This window comes from Osmia lignaria, unplaced genomic scaffold (assembly GCF_051020975.1).
Source record: "Osmia lignaria lignaria isolate PbOS001 unplaced genomic scaffold, iyOsmLign1 scaffold0002, whole genome shotgun sequence".
Lineage (NCBI taxonomy): Eukaryota > Metazoa > Arthropoda > Insecta > Hymenoptera > Megachilidae > Osmia > Osmia lignaria.
In genome coordinates this window covers 5,161,922-5,183,440 of record NW_027478159.1, presented here as the reverse complement: position 1 = coordinate 5,183,440, position 21,519 = coordinate 5,161,922, and positions in this window count along the sequence as shown.

The window sequence follows — 21,519 nt, the reverse complement described above, 5'->3', positions numbered from 1 at the left end:
CTGACGGACATATTTCGAGATATTTCTTCTTCTTGTTGTTCTTCTTCTGCACAGCTAAGCTGGAAGTGGCATTTGCAGCTCGCAGTAGTGCAGAGTTATCTCAAAGAAAGGGGCCACGGTGTTTCTGTATCTCTATTATGTTGGTGCGGCTTCGGAACTTTTAAATATCTTGATATATCTCGAGATCTACGCATCTGATCAGAAAATATTATAGAACATAAAAAGTAGGAAACTTAATTCTCTACAAAAAAGGTCTCTTAACATTTTGCCATAGCTCGCTTCGTTTCCGAGATATTTGCAGATTTATCTCAAGGGAAGGGGCCTGACGGACATATTTCGAGATATTTCTTCTTCTTGTTGTTCTTCTTCTGCACAGCTAAGCTGGAAGTGGCATTTGCAGCGCGCAATAGTGCAGAGTTATCTCAAAGAAAGGGGCCACGGTGTTTCTGTATCTCTATTATGTTGGTGCGGCTTCGGAACTTTTAAATATCTTGATATATCTCGAGAACTACGCATCTGTTCAAAAAATATCATAGAACATAAAAAGTAGGAATCCTAATTTTCTACAAAAAAGGTCTCTTAACATTTTGCCGTAGCTCGCTTCGTTTCCGAGATATTTGCAGAATTATCTCAAGGGAAGGGGCCTGACGGACATATTTCCAGATATTTCTTCTTCTTGTTGTTCTTCTTCTGCACAGCTAAGCTGGAAGTGGCGTTTGCAGCTCGCAATAGTGCAGAGTTATCTCAAAGAAAGGGGCCACGGTGTTTCTGTATCTCTATTATGTTGGTGCGGCTTCGGAACTTTCAAATATCTTGATATATCTCGAGAACTACGCATCTGATCAAAAAATATCATAGAACATAAAAAGTAGGAATCCTAATTTTCTACAAAAAAGGTCTCTTAACATTTTGCCGTAGCTCGCTTTGTTTCCGAGATATTTGCAGATTTATCTCAAGGGAAGGGGCCTGACGGACATATTTCGAGATATTTCTTCTTTTTGTTGTTCTTCTTCTGCACAGCTAAGCTGGAAGTGGCATTTGCAGTTCGCAATAGTGCAGAGTTATCTCAAAGACAGGGGCCACGGTGTTTCTGTATCTCTACTATGTTGGTGCGGCTTCGGAACTTTTAAATATCTTGATATATCTCGAGAACTACGCATCCGATCAAAAAATATCATAGAACATAAAAAGTAGGAAACTTAATTCTCTACAAAAAAGGTCTCTTAACATTTTGCCATAGCTCGCTTCGTTTCCGAGATATTTGCAGATTTATCTCGAGGGAAGGGGCCTGACGGACATATTTCGAGATATTTCTTCTTCTTGTTGTTCTTCTTCTGCACAGCTAAGCTGGAAGCGGCATTTGCGGCTCGCACTAGTGCAGGGTTATCTCAAAGAAAGGGGCCACGGTGTTTCTGTATCTCTATTATGTTGGTGCGGCTTCGGATCTTTTAAATATCTCGATATATCTCGAAAACTACGCTTCTGATCAAAAAATATCATAGAACATAAATTGTAGGAAACATAATTCTCTACAAAAAAGGTCTCCTAACATTTTGCCATAGCTCGCTTCGTTTCCGAGATATTTGCAGATATATCTCAAGGGAAGGGGCCTGACGGACATATTTCGAGATATTTCTTCTTCTTGTTGTTCTTCTTCTGCACAGCTAAGCTGGAAGTGGCATTTACAGCTCGCAATAGTGCAGAGTTATCTCAAAGAAAGGGGCCACGGTGTTTCTGTATCTCTATTATGTTGGTGCGGCTTCGGAACTTTTAAATATCTTGATATATCTCGAGAACTACGCATCTGATCAAAAAATACCATAGAACATGAAAAGTAGGAAACTTAATTCTCTACAAAAAAGGTCTCTTAACATTTTGCCATAGCTCTCTTCGTTTCCGAGATATTTGCAGATTTAACTCAAGGGAAGGGGCCTGACGGACATATTTCGAGATATTTCTTCTTCTTGTTGTTCTTCTTCTGCACAGCTAAGCTGGAAGTGGCATTTGCAGCTCGCAATAGTGCAGAGTTATCTCAAAGAAAGGGGCCACGTGTTTCTGTATCTCTATTATGTTGGTGCGGCTTCGGAACTTTTAAATATCTTGATATATCTCGAGAACTACGCATCTGATCAAAAAATATCATAGAACATAAAAAGTAGGAAACTTAATTCTCTACAAAAAAGGTCTCTTAGCATTTTGCCATAGCTCGCTTCGTTTCCGAGATATTTGCAGATTTATCTCAAGGGAAGGGGCCTAACGGACATATTTCGAGATATTTCTTCTTCTTGTTGTTCTTCTTCTGCACAGCTAAACTGGAAGTGGCATTTCCAGCTCGCAATAGTGCTGAGTTATCTCAAAGAAAGGGGCCACGGTGTTTCTGTATCTCTATTATGTTGGTGCGGCTTCGGAACTTTTAAATATCTCGATTTATCTCGAAAACTACGCTTCTGATCAAAAAATATCATAGAACATAAATTGTAGGAAACATAATTCTCGACAAAAAAGGTCTCTTATCATTTTGCCATAGCTCGCTTCGTTTCCGAGATATTTGCAGATATATCTCAAGGGAAGGGGCCTGACGGACATATTTCGAGATATTTCTTCTTCTTGTTGTTCTTCTTCTGCACAGCTAAACTGGAAGTGGCATTTCCAGCTCGCAATAGTGCAGAGTTATCTCAAAGAAAGGGGCCACGGTGTTTCTGTATCTCTATTATGTTGGTGCGGCTTCGGAACTTTTAAATATCTTGATATATCTCGAGAACTACGCATCCGATCAAAAAATATCATACAACATAAATTGTAGAAAACTTAATTCTCTACAAAAAAGGTCTCTTAACATTTTGCCATAGCTCTCTTCGTTTCCGAGATATTTCCAGATTTATCTCAAGGGAAGGGGCCTGACGGACATATTTCGAGATATTTCTTCTTCTTGTTGTTCTTCTTCTGCACAGCTAAGCTGGAAGTGGCATTTGCAGCTCGCAATAGTGCAGAGTTATCTCAAAGAAAGGGGCCACGGTGTTTCTGTATCTCTATTATGTTGGTGCGGCTTCGGAACTTTTAAATATCTTGATATATCTCGAGAACTACGCATCTGATCGAAAAATATCATAGAACATGAAAAGTAGAAAACTTAATTCTCTACAAAAGAGGTCTCTTAACCTTTTGCCATAGCTCGCTTCCTTTCCGAGATATTTGCAGATTTATCTCAAGGGAAGGGGCCTGACGGACATATTTCGATATATTTCTTCTTTTTGTTGTTCTTCTTCTGCACAGCTAAGCTGGAAGTGGCATTTGCAGCTCGCAATAGTGCAGAGTTATCTCAAAGAAAGGGGCCACGGTGTTTCTGTATCTCTATTATGTTGGTGCGGCTTCGGAACTTTTAAATATCTTGATATATCTCGAGAACTACGCATCTGATCAAAAAATACCATAGAACATGAAAAGTAGGAAACTTAATTCTCTACAAAAAAGGTCTCTTAACATTTTGCCATAGCTCTCTTCGTTTCCGAGATATTTGCAGATTTAACTCAAGGGAAGGGGCCTGACGGACATATTTCGAGATATTTCTTCTTCTTGTTGTTCTTCTTCTGCACAGCTAAGCTGGAAGTGGCATTTGCAGCTCGCAATAGTGCAGAGTTATCTCAAAGAAAGGGGCCACGTGTTTCTGTATCTCTATTATGTTGGTGCGGCTTCGGAACTTTTAAATATCTTGATATATCTCGAGAACTACGCATCTGATCAAAAAATATCATAGAACATAAATTGTAGGAAACATAATTCTCGACAAAAAAGGTCTCTTATCATTTTGCCATAGCTCGCTTCGTTTCCGAGATATTTGCAGATATATCTCAAGGGAAGGGGCCTGACGGACATATTTCGAGATATTTCTTCTTCTTGTTGTTCTTCTTCTGCACAGCTAAACTGGAAGTGGCATTTCCAGCTCGCAATAGTGCAGAGTTATCTCAAAGAAAGGGGCCACGGTGTTTCTGTATCTCTATTATGTTGGTGCGGCTTCGGAACTTTTAAATATCTTAATATATCTCGAGAACTACGCATCTGATCAAAAAATATCATAGAACATAAAAAGTAGGAAACTTAATTCTCTACAAAAAAGGTCTCTTAACATTTTGCCATAGCTCGCTTCGTTTCCGAGATATTTGCAGATTTATCTCAAGGGAAGGGGCCTAACGGACATATTTCGAGATATTTCTTCTTCTTGTTGTTCTTCTTCTGCACAGCTAAGCTGGAAGTGGCATTTGCAGCTTGCAATAGTGCAGAGTTACCTCAAAGAAAGGGGCCACGGTGTTTCTGTATCTCTATTATGTTGGTGCCGCTTCGGAACTTTTAAATATCAGGATATATCTCGAGAACTACGCATCTGATCAAAAAATATCATAGAACATAAAAAGTAGGAATCCTAATTTTCTACAAAAAAGGTCTCTTAACATTTTGCCGTAGCTCGCTTCGTTTCCGAGATATTTGCAGATTTATCTCAAGGGAAGGGGCCTGACGGACATATTTCCAGATATTTCTTCTTCTTGTTGTTCTTCTTCTGCACAGCTAAGCTGGAAGTGGCATTTGCAGCTCGCAATAGTGCAGAGTTATCTCAAAGAAAGGGGCCACGGTGTTTCTGTATCTCTATTATGTTGGTGCGGCTTCGGAACTTTTAAATATCTTGATATATCTCGAGAACTACGCATCTGATCGAAAAATATCATAGAACATAAAAAGTAGGAAACTTAATTCTCTACAAAAGAGGTCTCTTAACATTTTGCCATAGCTCGCTTCGTTTCCGAGATATTTGCAGATTTATCTCAAGGGAAGGGGCCTGACGGACATATTTCGAGATATTTCTTCTTTTTGTTGTTCTTCTTCTGCACAGCTAAGCTGGAAGTGGCATTTGCAGCTCGCAATAGTGCAGAGTTATCTCAAAGAAAGGGGCCACGGTGTTTCTGTATCTCTATTATGTTGGTGCGGCTTCGGAACTTTTAAATATCTTGATATATCTCGAGAACTACGCATCTGATCGAAAAATATCATAGAACATAAAAAGTAGGAAACCTAATTCTCTACCAAAGAGGTCTCTTAACATTTTGCCATAGCTCGCTTCGTTTCCGAGATATTTGCAGATTTATCTCAAGGGAAGGGGCCTGACGGACATATTTAGAGATATTTCTTCTTTTTGTTGTTCTTCTTCTGCACAGCTAAGCTGGAGGTGGCATTTGCAGCTCGCAATAGTGCAGAGTTATCTCAAAGAAAGGGGCCACGGTGTTTCTGTACCTCTATTATGTTGGTGCGGCTTCGGAACTTTTAAATATCTTGATATATCTCGAGAACTACGCATCCGATCAAAAAATATTATAGAACATAAAGAGTAGGAAACTTAATTCTCTACAAAAAAGGTCTCTCAACATTTTGCCATAGCTCGCTTCGTTTCCGAGATATTTGCAGATTTATCTCGAGGGAAGGGGCCTGACGGACATATTTCGAGATATTTCTTCTTCTTGTTGTTCTTCTTCTGCACAGCTAAGCTGGAAGTGGCATTTGCAGCGCGCAATAGTGCAGAGTTATCTCAAAGAAAGGGGCCACGGTGTTTCTGTATCTCTATTATGTTGGTGCGGCTTCGGATCTTTTAAATATCTCGATATATCTCGAAAACTACGCTTCTGATCAAAAAATATCATAGAACATAAATTGTAGGAAACATAATTCTCTACAAAAAAGGTCTCTTAGCATTTTGCCGTAGCTCGCTTCGTTTCCGAGATATTTGCAGATTTATCTCGAGGGAAGGGGCCTGACGGACATATTTCGAGATATTTCTTCTTCTTGTTGTTCTTCTTCTGCACAGCTAAGCTGGAAGTGGCATTTGCAGCTCGCAATAGTGCAGAGTTATCTCAAAGAAAGGGGCCACGGTGTTTCTGTATCTCTATTATGTTGGTGCGGCTTCGGAACTTTCAAATATCTTGATATATCTCGAGAACTACGCATCTGATCAAAAAATATCATAGAACATAAAAAGTAGGAATCCTAATTTTCTACAAAAAAGGTCTCTTAACATTTTGCCGTAGCTCGCTTTGTTTCCGAGATATTTGCAGATTTATCTCAAGGGAAGGGGCCTGACGGACATATTTCCAGATATTTCTTCTTCTTGTTGTTCTTCTTCTGCACAGCTAAGCTGGAAGTGGCATTTGCAGCTCGCAATAGTGCAGAGTTATCTCAAAGAAAGGGGCCACGGTGTTTCTGTATCTCTATTATGTTGGTGCGGCTTCGGAACTTTTAAATATCTTGATATATCTCGAGAACTGCGCATCTGATCGAAAAATATCATAGAACATAAAAAGTAGGAAACCTAATTCTCTACCAAAGAGGTCTCTTAACATTTTGCCATAGCTCGCTTCGTTTCCGAGATATTTGCAGATTTATCTCAAGGGAAGGGGCCTGACGGACATATTTCGAGATATTTCTTCTTTTTGTTGTTCTTCTTCTGCACAGCTAAGCTGGAGGTGGCATTTGCAGCTCGCAATAGTGCAGAGTTCTCTCAAAGAAAGGGGCCACGGTGTTTCTGTATCTCTATTATGTTGGTGCGGCTTCGGAACTTTTAAATATCTTGATATATCTCGAGAACTACGCATCTGATCGAAAAATATCATAGAACATAAAAAGTAGGAAACTTAATTCTCTACAAAAGAGGTCTCTTAACATTTTGCCATAGCTCGCTTCGTTTCCGAGATATTTGCAGATTTATCTCAAGGGAAGGGGCCTGACGGACATATTTCGAGATATTTCTTCTTTTTGTTGTTCTTCTTCTGCACAGCTAAGCTGGAAGTGGCATTTGCAGCTCGCAATAGTGCAGAGTTATCTCAAAGAAAGGGGCCACGGTGTTTCTGTATCTCTATGATGTTGGTGCGGCTTCGGAACTTTCAAATATCTTGATATATCTCGAGAACTACGCATCTGATCAAAAAATATCATAGAACATAAAAAGTAGGAATCCTAATTTTCTACAAAAAAGGTCTCTTAACATTTTGCCGTAGCTCGCTTTGTTTCCGAGATATTTGCAGATTTATCTCAAGGGAAGGGGCCTGACGGACATATTTCGAGATATTTCTTCTTTTTGTTGTTCTTCTTCTGCACAGCTAAGCTGGAAGTGGCATTTGCAGTTCGCAATAGTGCAGAGTTATCTCAAAGAAAGGGGCCACGGTGTTTCTGTACCTCTATTATGTTGGTGCGGCTTCGGAACTTTTAAATATCTTGATATATCTCGAGAACTACGCATCCGATCAAAAAATATTATAGAACATAAAGAGTAGGAAACTTAATTCTCTACAAAAAAGGTCTCTCAACATTTTGCCATAGCTCGCTTCGTTTCCGAGATATTTGCAGATTTATCTCGAGGGAAGGGGCCTGACGGACATATTTCGAGATATTTCTTCTTCTTGTTGTTCTTCTTCTGCACAGCTAAGCTGGAAGTGGCATTTGCAGCGCGCAATAGTGCAGAGTTATCTCAAAGAAAGGGGCCACGGTGTTTCTGTATCTCTATTATGTTGGTGCGGCTTCGGATCTTTTAAATATCTCGATATATCTCGAAAACTACGCTTCTGATCAAAAAATATCATAGAACATAAATTGTAGGAAACATAATTCTCTACAAAAAAGGTCTCTTAACATTTTGCCGTAGCTCGCTTCGTTTCCGAGATATTTGCAGATTTATCTCGAGGGAAGGGGCCTGACGGACATATTTCCAGATATTTCTTCTTCTTGTTGTTCTTCTTCTGCACAGCTAAGCTGGAAGTGGCATTTGCAGCTCGCAATAGTGCAGAGTTATCTCAAAGAAAGGGGCCACGGTGTTTCTGTATCTCTATTATGTTGGTGCGGCTTCGGAACTTTTAAATATCTTGATATATCTCGAGAACTACGCATCTGATCGAAAAATATCATAGAACATAAAAAGTAGGAAACTTAATTCTCTACAAAAGAGGTCTCTTAACATTTTGCCATAGCTCGCTTCGTTTCCGAGATATTTGCAGATTTATCTCAAGGGAAGGGGCCTGACGGACATATTTCGAGATATTTCTTCTTTTTGTTGTTCTTCTTCTGCACAGCTAAGCTGGAAGTGGCATTTGCAGCTCGCAATAGTGCAGAGTTATCTCAAAGAAAGGGGCCACGGTGTTTCTGTATCTCTATTATGTTGGTGCGGCTTCGGAACTTTCAAATATCTTGATATATCTCGAGAACTACGCATCTGATCAAAAAATATCATAGAACATAAAAAGTAGGAATCCTAATTTTCTACAAAAAAGGTCTCTTAACATTTTGCCGTAGCTCGCTTTGTTTCCGAGATATTTGCAGATTTATCTCAAGGGAAGGGGCCTGACGGACATATTTCCAGATATTTCTTCTTCTTGTTGTTCTTCTTCTGCACAGCTAAGCTGGAAGTGGCATTTGCAGCTCGCAATAGTGCAGAGTTATCTCAAAGAAAGGGGCCACGGTGTTTCTGTATCTCTATTATGTTGGTGCGGCTTCGGAACTTTTAAATATCTTGATATATCTCGAGAACTGCGCATCTGATCGAAAAATATCATAGAACATAAAAAGTAGGAAACCTAATTCTCTACCAAAGAGGTCTCTTAACATTTTGCCATAGCTCGCTTCGTTTCCGAGATATTTGCAGATTTATCTCAAGGGAAGGGGCCTGACGGACATATTTCGAGATATTTCTTCTTTTTGTTGTTCTTCTTCTGCACAGCTAAGCTGGAGGTGGCATTTGCAGCTCGCAATAGTGCAGAGTTCTCTCAAAGAAAGGGGCCACGGTGTTTCTGTATCTCTATTATGTTGGTGCGGCTTCGGAACTTTTAAATATCTTGATATATCTCGAGAACTACGCATCTGATCGAAAAATATCATAGAACATAAAAGGTAGGAAACTTAATTCTCTACAAAAGAGGTCTCTTAACATTTTGCCATAGCTCGCTTCGTTTCCGAGATATTTGCAGATTTATCTCAAGGGAAGGGGCCTGACGGACATATTTCGAGATATTTCTTCTTTTTGTTGTTCTTCTTCTGCACAGCTAAGCTGGAAGTGGCATTTGCAGCTCGCAATAGTGCAGAGTTATCTCAAAGAAAGGGGCCACGGTGTTTCTGTATCTCTATGATGTTGGTGCGGCTTCGGAACTTTCAAATATCTTGATATATCTCGAGAACTACGCATCTGATCAAAAAATATCATAGAACATAAAAAGTAGGAATCCTAATTTTCTACAAAAAAGGTCTCTTAACATTTTGCCGTAGCTCGCTTTGTTTCCGAGATATTTGCAGATTTATCTCAAGGGAAGGGGCCTGACGGACATATTTCGAGATATTTCTTCTTTTTGTTGTTCTTCTTCTGCACAGCTAAGCTGGAAGTGGCATTTGCAGTTCGCAATAGTGCAGAGTTATCTCAAAGACAGGGGCCACGGTGTTTCTGTATCTCTACTATGTTGGTGCGGCTTCGGAACTTTTAAATATCTTGATATATCTCGAGAACTACGCATCCGATCAAAAAATATCATAGAACATAAAAAGTAGGAAACTTAATTCTCTACAAAAAAGGTCTCTTAACATTTTGCCATAGCTCGCTTCGTTTCCGAGATATTTGCAGATTTATCTCGAGGGAAGGGGCCTGACGGACATATTTCCAGATATTTCTTCTTTTTGTTGTTCTTCTTCTGCACAGCTAAGCTGGAGGTGGCATTTGCAGCTCGCAATAGTGCAGAGTTATCTCAAAGAAAGGGGCCACGGTGTTTCTGTATCTCTATTATGTTGGTGCGGCTTCGGAACTTTTAAATATCTTGATATATCTCGAGAACTACGCATCTGATCGAAAAATATCATAGAACATAAAAAGTAGGAAACTTAATTCTCTACAAAAGAGGTCTCTTAACATTTTGCCATAGCTCGCTTCGTTTCCGAGATATTTGCAGATTTATCTCAAGGGAAGGGGCCTGACGGACATATTTCGAGATATTTCTTCTTTTTGTTGTTCTTCTTCTGCACAGCTAAGCTGGAAGTGGCATTTGCAGCTCGCAATAGTGCAGAGTTATCTCAAAGAAAGGGGCCACGGTGTTTCTGTATCTCTATGATGTTGGTGCGGCTTCGGAACTTTCAAATATCTTGATATATCTCGAGAACTACGCATCTGATCAAAAAATATCATAGAACATAAAAAGTAGGAATCCTAATTTTCTACAAAAAAGGTCTCTTAACATTTTGCCGTAGCTCGCTTTGTTTCCGAGATATTTGCAGATTTATCTCAAGGGAAGGGGCCTGACGGACATATTTCGAGATATTTCTTCTTTTTGTTGTTCTTCTTCTGCACAGCTAAGCTGGAAGTGGCATTTGCAGTTCGCAATAGTGCAGAGTTATCTCAAAGACAGGGGCCACGGTGTTTCTGTATCTCTACTATGTTGGTGCGGCTTCGGAACTTTTAAATATCTTGATATATCTCGAGAACTACGCATCCGATCAAAAAATATCATAGAACATAAAAAGTAGGAAACTTAATTCTCTACAAAAAAGGTCTCTTAACATTTTGCCATAGCTCGCTTCGTTTCCGAGATATTTGCAGATTTATCTCGAGGGAAGGGGCCTGACGGACATATTTCCAGATATTTCTTCTTCTTGTTGTTCTTCTTCTGCACAGCTAAGCTGGAAGTGGCATTTGCAGCTCGCAATAGTGCAGAGTTATCTCAAAGAAAGGGGCCACGGTGTTTCTGTATCTCTATTATGTTGGTGCGGCTTCGGAACTTTTAAATATCTTGATATATCTCGAGAACTACGCATCTGATCGAAAAATATCATAGAACATGAAAAGTAGGAAACTTAATTCTCTACAAAAGAGGTCTCTTAACCTTTTGCCATAGCTCGCTTCCTTTCCGAGATATTTGCAGATTTATCTCAAGGGAAGGGGCCTGACGGACATATTTCGATATATTTCTTCTTTTTGTTGTTCTTCTTCTGCACAGCTAAGCTGGAAGTGGCATTTGCAGCTCGCAATAGTGCAGAGTTATCTCAAAGAAAGGGGCCACGGTGTTTCTGTATCTCTATTATGTTGGTGCGGCTTCGGAACTTTTAAATATCTTGATATATCTCGAGAACTACGCATCTGATCACAAAATATCATAGAACATAAAAAGTAGGAAACTTAATTCTCTACAAAAAAGGTCTCTTAACATTTTGCCATAGCTCTCTTCGTTTCCGAGATATTTGCAGATTTATCTCAAGGGAAGGGGCCTGACGGACATATTTCGAGATACTTCTTCTTCTTGTTGTTCTTCTTCTGCACAGCTAAGCTGGAAATGGCATTTGCAGCTCGCAATAGTGCAGAGTTATCTCAAAGAAAGGGGCCACGGTGTTTCTGTATCTCTATTATGTTGGTGCGGCTTCGGAACTTTTAAATATCTTAATATATCTCGAGAACTACGCATCTGATCAAAAAATATCATAGAACATAAAAAGTAGGAAACTTAATTCTCTACAAAAAAGGTCTCTTAACATTTTGCCATAGCTCGCTTCGTTTCCGAGATATTCGCAGATTTATCTCAAGGGAAGGGGCCTAACGGACATATTTCGAGATATTTCTTCTTCTTGTTGTTCTTCTTCTGCACAGCTAAGCTGGAAGTGGCATTTGCGGCTCGCACTAGTGCAGAGTTATCTCAAAGAAAGGGGCCACGGTGTTTCTGTATCTCTATTATGTTGGTGCGGTTTCGGAACTTTTAAATATCTTGATATATCTCGAGAACTACGCATCTGATCAAAAAATATCATAGAACATAAAAAGTAGGAAACATAATTCTGTACAAAAAAGGTCTCTTAACATTTTGCCATAGCTCGCTTCGTTTCCGAGATATTTGCAGATTTATCTCAAGGGAAGGGGCCTGACGGACATATTTCGAGATATTTCTTCTTCTTGTTGTTCTTCTTCTGCACAGCTAAGCTGGAAGTGGCATTTGCGGCTCGCACTAGTGCACAGTTATCTCAAAGAAAGGGGCCACGGTGTTTCTGTATCTCTATTATGTTGGTGCGGCTTCGGAACTTTTAAGTATCTCGATATATCTCGAAAACTACGCTTCTGATCAAAAAATATCATAGAACATAAATTGTAGGAAACATAATTCTCTACAAAAAACGTCTCTTAACATTTTGCCATAGCTCGCTTCGTTTCCGAGATATTTGCAGATTCAGCTCAAAGGAACTGGCCTGACGGACATATTTCGAGATATTTCTTCTTTTTGTTGTTCTTCTTCTGCACAGCTAAGCTGGAAGTGGCATTTGCAGCTCGCAATAGTGCAGAGTTATCTCAAAGAAAGGGGCCACGGTGTTTCTGTATCTCTATTATGTTGGTGCGGCTTCGGAACTTTTAAATATCTTGATATATCTCGAGAACTACGCATCTGATCAAAAAATATCGTAGAACATAAAAAGTAGGAAACTTAATTCTCTACAAATAAGGTCTCTTAACATTTTGCGATAGCTCGCTTGGTTTCCGAGATATTTGCAGATTTATCTCAAGGGAAGGGGCCTGACGGACATATTTCGAGATATTTCTTCTTCTTGTTGTTCTTCTTCTGCACAGCTAAGCTGGAAGTGGCATTTGCAGCTCGCACTAGTGCACAGTTATCTCAAAGAAAGGGGCCACGGTGTTTCTGTATCTCTATTATGTTGGTGCGGCTTCGGAACTTTTAAGTATCTCGATATATCTCGAAAACTACGCTTCTGATCAAAAAATATCATAGAACATAAATTGTAGGAAACATAATTCTCTACAAAAAAGGTCTCTTAACATTTTGCCGTAGCTCGCTTCGTTTCCGAGATATTTGCAGATTTATCTCGAGGGAAGGGGCCTGACGGACATATTTCCAGATATTTCTTCTTCTTGTTGTTCTTCTTCTGCACAGCTAAGCTGGAAGTGGCATTTGCAGCTCGCAATAGTGCAGAGTTATCTCAAAGAAAGGGGCCACGGTGTTTCTGTATCTCTATTATGTTGGTGCGGCTTCGGAACTTTTAAATATCTTGATATATCTCGAGAACTACGCATCTGATCGAAAAATATCATAGAACATAAAAAGTAGGAAACTTAATTCTCTACAAAAGAGGTCTCTTAACATTTTGCCATAGCTCGCTTCGTTTCCGAGATATTTGCAGATTTATCTCAAGGGAAGGGGCCTGACGGACATATTTCGAGATATTTCTTCTTTTTGTTGTTCTTCTTCTGCACAGCTAAGCTGGAAGTGGCATTTGCAGCTCGCAATAGTGCAGAGTTATCTCAAAGAAAGGGGCCACGGTGTTTCTGTATCTCTATCATGTTGGTGCGGCTTCGGAACTTTCAAATATCTTGATATATCTCGAGAACTACGCATCTGATCAAAAAATATCATAGAACATAAAAAGTAGGAATCCTAATTTTCTACAAAAAAGGTCTCTTAACATTTTGCCGTAGCTCGCTTTGTTTCCGAGATATTTGCAGATTTATCTCAAGGGAAGGGGCCTGACGGACATATTTCCAGATATTTCTTCTTCTTGTTGTTCTTCTTCTGCACAGCTAAGCTGGAAGTGGCATTTGCAGCTCGCAATAGTGCAGAGTTATCTCAAAGAAAGGGGCCACGGTGTTTCTGTATCTCTATTATGTTGGTGCGGCTTCGGAACGTTTAAATATCTTGATATATCTCGAGAACTACGCATCTGATCGAAAAATATCATAGAACATAAAAAGTAGGAAACTTAATTCTCTACAAAAGAGGTCTCTTAACATTTTGCCATAGCTCGCTTCGTTTCCGAGATATTTGCAGATTTATCTCAAGGGAAGGGGCCTGACGGACATATTTCGAGATATTTCTTCTTTTTGTTGTTCTTCTTCTGCACAGCTAAGCTGGAAGTGGCATTTGCAGCTCGCAATAGTGCAGAGTTATCTCAAAGAAAGGGGCCACGGTGTTTCTGTATCTCTATCATGTTGGTGCGGCTTCGGAACTTTCAAATATCTTGATATATCTCGAGAACTACGCATCTGATCAAAAAATATCATAGAACATAAAAAGTAGGAATCCAAATTTTCTACAAAAAAGGTCTCTTAACATTTTGCCGTAGCTCGCTTTGTTTCCGAGATATTTGCAGATTTATCTCAAGGGAAGGGGCCTGACGGACATATTTCCAGATATTTCTTCTTCTTGTTGTTCTTCTTCTGCACAGCTAAGCTGGAAGTGGCATTTGCAGCTCGCAATAGTGCAGAGTTATCTCAAAGAAAGGGGCCACGGTGATTCTGTATCTCTATTATGTTGGTGCGGCTTCGGAACTTTTAAATATCTTGATATATCTCGAGAACTACGCATCTGATCGAAAAATATCATAGAACATAAAAAGTAGGAAACCTAATTCTCTACCAAAGAGGTCTCTTAACATTTTGCCATAGCTCGCTTCGTTTCCGAGATATTTGCAGATTTATCTCAAGGGAAGGGGCCTGACGGACATATTTCGAGATATTTCTTCTTTTTGTTGTTCTTCTTCTGCACAGCTAAGCTGGAGGTGGCATTTGCAGCTCGCAATAGTGCAGAGTTATCTCAAAGAAAGGGGCCACGGTGTTTCTGTACCTGTATTATGTTGGTGCGGCTTCGGAACTTTTAAATATCTTGATATATCTCGAGAACTACGCATCCGATCAAAAAATATTATAGAACATAAAGAGTAGGAAACTTAATTCTCTACAAAAAAGGTCTCTTAACATTTTGCCATAGCTCGCTTCGTTTCCGAGATATTTGCAGATTTATCTCGAGGGAAGGGGCCTGACGGACATATTTCGAGATATTTCTTCTTCTTGTTGTTCTTCTTCTGCACAGCTAAGCTGGAAGCGGCATTTGCGGCTCGCACTAGTGCAGAGTTATCTCAAAGAAAGGGGCCACGGTGTTTCTGTATCTCTATTATGTTGGTGCGGCTTCGGATCTTTTAAATATCTCGATATATCTCGAAAACTACGCTTCTGATCAAAAAATGTCATAGAACATAAATTGTAGGAAACATAATTCTCTACAAAAAAGGTCTCTTAACATTTTGCCATAGCTCGCTTCGTTTCCGAGATATTTGCAGATATATCTCAAGGGAAGGGGCCTGACGGACATATTTCGAGATATTTCTTCTTCTTGTTGTTCTTCTTCTGCACAGCTAAGCTGGAAGTGGCATTTACAGCTCGCAATAGTGCAGAGTTATCTCAAAGAAAGGGGCCACGGTGTTTCTGTATCTCTATCATGTTGGTGCGGCTTCGGAACTTTCAAATATCTTGATATATCTCGAGAACTACGCATCTGATCAAAAAATATCATAGAACATAAAAAGTAGGAATCCTAATTTTCTACAAAAAAGGTCTCTTAACATTTTGCCGTAGCTCGCTTTGTTTCCGAGATATTTGCAGATTTATCTCAAGGGAAGGGGCCTGACGGACATATTTCCAGATATTTCTTCTTCTTGTTGTTCTTCTTCTGCACAGCTAAGCTGGAAGTGGCATTTGCAGCTCGCAATAGTGCAGAGTTATCTCAAAGAAAGGGGCCACGGTGATTCTGTATCTCTATTATGTTGGTGCGGCTTCGGAACTTTTAAATATCTTGATATATCTCGAGAACTACGCATCTGATCACAAAATATCATAGAACATAAAAAGTAGGAAACTTAATTCTCTACAAAAAAGGTCTCTTAACATTTTGCCATAGCTCTCTTCGTTTCCGAGATATTTGCAGATTTATCTCAAGGGAAGGGGCCTGACGGACATATTTCGAGATACTTCTTCTTCTTGTTGTTCTTCTTCTGCACAGCTAAGCTGGAAATGGCATTTGCAGCTCGCAATAGTGCAGAGTTATCTCAAAGAAAGGGGCCACGGTGTTTCTGTATCTCTATTATGTTGGTGCGGCTTCGGAACTTTTAAATATCTTAATATATCTCGAGAACTACGCATCTGATCAAAAAATATCATAGAACATAAAAAGTAGGAAACTTAATTCTCTACAAAAAAGGTCTCTTAACATTTTGCCATAGCTCGCTTCGTTTCCGAGATATTCGCAGATTTATCTCAAGGGAAGGGGCCTAACGGACATATTTCGAGATATTTCTTCTTCTTGTTGTTCTTCTTCTGCACAGCTAAGCTGGAAGTGGCATTTGCGGCTCGCACTAGTGCAGAGTTATCTCAAAGAAAGGGGCCACGGTGTTTCTGTATCTCTATTATGTTGGTGCGGTTTCGGAACTTTTAAATATCTTGATATATCTCGAGAACTACGCATCTGATCAAAAAATATCATAGAACATAAAAAGTAGGAAACATAATTCTGTACAAAAAAGGTCTCTTAACATTTTGCCATAGCTCGCTTCGTTTCCGAGATATTTGCAGATTTATCTCAAGGGAAGGGGCCTGACGGACATATTTCGAGATATTTCTTCTTCTTGTTGTTCTTCTTCTGCACAGCTAAGCTGGAAGTGGCATTTGCGGCTCGCACTAGTGCACAGTTATCTCAAAGAAAGGGGCCACGGTGTTTCTGTATCTCTATTATGTTGGTGCGGCTTCGGAACTTTTAAGTATCTCGATATATCTCGAAAACTACGCTTCTGATCAAAAAATATCATAGAACATAAATTGTAGGAAACATAATTCTCTACAAAAAACGTCTCTTAACATTTTGCCATAGCTCGCTTCGTTTCCGAGATATTTGCAGATTCAGCTCAAAGGAACTGGCCTGACGGACATATTTCGAGATATTTCTTCTTTTTGTTGTTCTTCTTCTGCACAGCTAAGCTGGAAGTGGCATTTGCAGCTCGCAATAGTGCAGAGTTATCTCAAAGAAAGGGGCCACGGTGTTTCTGTATCTCTATTATGTTGGTGCGGCTTCGGAACTTTTAAATATCTTGATATATCTCGAGAACTACGCATCTGATCAAAAAATATCGTAGAACATAAAAAGTAGGAAACTTAATTCTCTACAAATAAGGTCTCTTAACATTTTGCGATAGCTCGCTTGGTTTCCGAGATATTTGCAGATTTATCTCAAGGGAAGGGGCCTGACGGACATATTTCGAGATATTTCTTCTTCTTGTTGTTCTTCTTCTGCACAGCTAAGCTGGAAGTGGCATTTGCAGCTCGCAATAGTGCAGAGTTACCTCAAAGAAAGGGGCCACGGTGTTTCTGTATGTCTATTATGTTGGTGCGGCTTCGGAACTTTTAAATATCTTGATATATCTCGAGAACTACGCATCTGATCAAAAAATATCATAGAACATAAAAAGTAGGAAACTTAATTCTCTACAAAAAAGGTCTCTTAACATTTTGCCATAGCTCGCTTCGTTTCTGAGATATTTGCAGATTTATCTCAAGGGAAGGGGCCTGACGGACATACTTCGAGATATTTCTTCTTCTTGTTGTTCTTCTTCTGCACAGCTAAGCTGGAAGTGGCATTTGCAGCGCGCAATAGTGCAGAGTTATCTCAAAGAAAGGGGCCACGGTGTTTCTGTATCTCTATTATGTTGGTGCGGCTTCGGAACTTTTAAATATCTTGATATATCTCGAGAACTACGCATCTGATCGAAAAATATCATACAACATAAAAAGTAGGAAACCTAATTCTCTACCAAAGAGGTCTCTTAACATTTTGCCATAGCTCGCTTCGTTTCCGAGATATTTGCAGATTTATCTCAAGGGAAGGGGCCTGACGGACATATTTCGAGATATTTCTTCTTCTTGTTGTTCTTCTTCTGCACAGCTAAGCTGGAAGTGGCATTTGCGGCTCGCACTAGTGCAGAGTTATCTCAAAGAAAGGGGCCACGGTGTTTCTGTATCTCTATTATGTTGGTGCGGTTTCGGAACTTTTAAATATCTTGATATATCTCGAGATCTACGCATCTGATCAAAAAATATCATAGAACATAAAAAGTAGGAAACATAATTCTGTACAAAAAAGGTCTCTTAACATTTTGCCATAGCTCGCTTCGTTTCCGAGATATTTGCAGATTTATCTCAAGGGAAGGGGCCTGACGGACATATTTCGAGATATTTCTTCTTCTTGTTGTTCTTCTTCTGCACAGCTAAGCTGGAAGTGGCATTTGCGGCTCGCACTAGTGCACAGTTATCTCAAAGAAAGGGGCCACGGTGTTTCTGTATCTCTATTATGTTGGTGCGGCTTCGGAACTTTTAAGTATCTCGATATATCTCGAAAACTACGCTTCTGATCAAAAAATATCATAGAACATAAATTGTAGGAAACATAATTCTCTACAAAAAACGTCTCTTAACATTTTGCCATAGCTCGCTTCGTTTCCGAGATATTTGCAGATTCAGCTCAAAGGAACTGGCCTGACGGACATATTTCGAGATATTTCTTCTTTTTGTTGTTCTTCTTCTGCACAGCTAAGCTGGAAGTGGCATTTGCAGCTCGCAATAGTGCAGAGTTATCTCAAAGAAAGGGGCCACGGTGTTTCTGTATCTCTATTATGTTGGTGCGGCTTCGGAACTTTTAAATATCTTGATATATCTCGAGAACTACGCATCTGATCAAAAAATATCGTAGAACATAAAAAGTAGGAAACTTAATTCTCTACAAATAAGGTCTCTTAACATTTTGCGATAGCTCGCTTGGTTTCCGAGATATTTGCAGATTTATCTCAAGGGAAGGGGCCTGACGGACATATTTCGAGATATTTCTTCTTCTTGTTGTTCTTCTTCTGCACAGCTAAGCTGGAAGTGGCATTTGCAGCTCGCAATAGTGCAGAGTTACCTCAAAGAAAGGGGCCACGGTGTTTCTGTATCTCTATTATGTTGGTGCGGCTTCGGAACTTTTAAATATCTTGATATATCTCGAGAACTACGCATCTGATCGAAAAATATCATAGAACATAAAAAGTAGGAAACCTAATTCTCTACCAAAGAGGTCTCTTAACATTTTGCCATAGCTCGCTTCGTTTCCGAGATATTTGCAGATTTATCTCAAGGGAAGGGGCCTGACGGACATATTTCGAGATATTTCTTCTTTTTGTTGTTCTTCTTCTGCACAGCTAAGCTGGAGGTGGCATTTGCAGCTCGCAATAGTGCAGAGTTATCTCAAAGAAAGGGGCCACGGTGTTTCTGTACCTCTATTATGTTGGTGCGGCTTCGGAACTTTTAAATATCTTGATATATCTCGAGAACTACGCATCCGATCAAAAAATATTATAGAACATAAAGAGTAGGAAACTTAATTCTCTACAAAAAAGGTCTCTTAACATTTTGCCATAGCTCGCTTCGTTTCCGAGATATTTGCAGATTTATCTCGAGGGAAGGGGCCTGACGGACATATTTCGAGATATTTCTTCTTCTTGTTGTTCTTCTTCTGCACAGCTAAGCTGGAAGTGGCATTTGCAGCGCGCAATAGTGCAGAGTTATCTCAAAGAAAGGGGCCACGGTGTTTCTGTATCTCTATTATGTTGGTGCGGCCTCGGATCTTTTAAATATCTCGATATATCTCGAAAACTACGCTTCTGATCAAAAAATATCATAGAACATAAATTGTAGGAAACATAATTCTCTACAAAAAAGGTCTCTTAACATTTTGCCGTAGCTCGCTTCGTTTCCGAGATATTTGCAGATTTATCTCGAGGGAAGGGGCCTGACGGACATATTTCCAGATATTTCTTCTTCTTGTTGTTCTTCTTCTGCACAGCTAAGCTGGAAGTGGCATTTGCAGCTCGCAATAGTGCAGAGTTATCTCAAAGAAAGGGGCCACGGTGTTTCTGTATCTCTATTATGTTGGTGCGGCTTCGGAACTTTTAAATATCTTGATATATCTCGAGAACTACGCATCTGATCGAAAAATATCATAGAACATAAAAAGTAGGAAACTTAATTCTCTACAAAAGAGGTCTCTTAACATTTTGCCATAGCTCGCTTCGTTTCCGAGATATTTGCAGATTTATCTCAAGGGAAGGGGCCTGACGGACATATTTCGAGATATTTCTTCTTTTTGTTGTTCTTCTTCTGCACAGCTAAGCTGGAAGTGGCATTTGCAGCTCGCAATAGTGCAGAGTTATCTCAAAGAAAGGGGCCACGGTGTTTCTGTATCTCTATCATGTTGGTGCGGCTTCGGAACTTTCAAATATCTTGATATATCTCGAGAACTACGCATCTGATCAAAAAATATCATAGAACATAAAAAGTAGGAATCCTAATTTTCTACAAAAAAGGTCTCTTAACATTTTGCCGTAGCTCGCTTTGTTTCCGAGATATTTGCAGATTTATCTCAAGGGAAGGGGCCTGACGGACATATTTCCAGATATTTCTTCTTCTTGTTGTTCTTCTTCTGCACAGCTAAGCTGGAAGTGGCATTTGCAGCTCGCAATAGTGCAGAGTTATCTCAAAGAAAGGGGCCACGGTGTTTCTGTATCTCTATTATGTTGGTGCGGCTTCGGAACGTTTAAATATCTTGATATATCTCGAGAACTACGCATCTGATCGAAAAATATCATAGAACATAAAAAGTAGGAAACTTAATTCTCTACAAAAGAGGTCTCTTAACATTTTGCCATAGCTCGCTTCGTTTCCGAGATATTTGCAGATTTATCTCAAGGGAAGGGGCCTGACGGACATATTTCGAGATATTTCTTCTTTTTGTTGTTCTTCTTCTGCACAGCTAAGCTGGAAGTGGCATTTGCAGCTCGCAATAGTGCAGAGTTATCTCAAAGAAAGGGGCCACGGTGTTTCTGTATCTCTATCATGTTGGTGCGGCTTCGGAACTTTCAAATATCTTGATATATCTCGAGAACTACGCATCTGATCAAAAAATATCATAGAACATAAAAAGTAGGAATCCTAATTTTCTACAAAAAAGGTCTCTTAACATTTTGCCGTAGCTCGCTTTGTTTCCGAGATATTTGCAGATTTATCTCAAGGGAAGGGGCCTGACGGACATATTTCCAGATATTTCTTCTTCTTGTTGTTCTTCTTCTGCACAGCTAAGCTGGAAGTGGCATTTGCAGCTCGCAATAGTGCAGAGTTATCTCAAAGAAAGGGGCCACGGTGATTCTGTATCTCTATTATGTTGGTGCGGCTTCGGAACTTTTAAATATCTTGATATATCTCGAGAACTACGCATCTGATCGAAAAATATCATAGAACATAAAAAGTAGGAAACCTAATTCTCTACCAAAGAGGTCTCTTAACATTTTGCCATAGCTCGCTTCGTTTCCGAGATATTTGCAGATTTATCTCAAGGGAAGGGGCCTGACGGACATATTTCGAGATATTTCTTCTTTTTGTTGTTCTTCTTCTGCACAGCTAAGCTGGAGGTGGCATTTGCAGCTCGCAATAGTGCAGAGTTATCTCAAAGAAAGGGGCCACGGTGTTTCTGTACCTCTATTATGTTGGTGCGGCTTCGGAACTTTTAAATATCTTGATATATCTCGAGAACTACGCATCCGATCAAAAAATATTATAGAACATAAAGAGTAGGAAACTTAATTCTCTACAAAAAAGGTCTCTTAACATTTTGC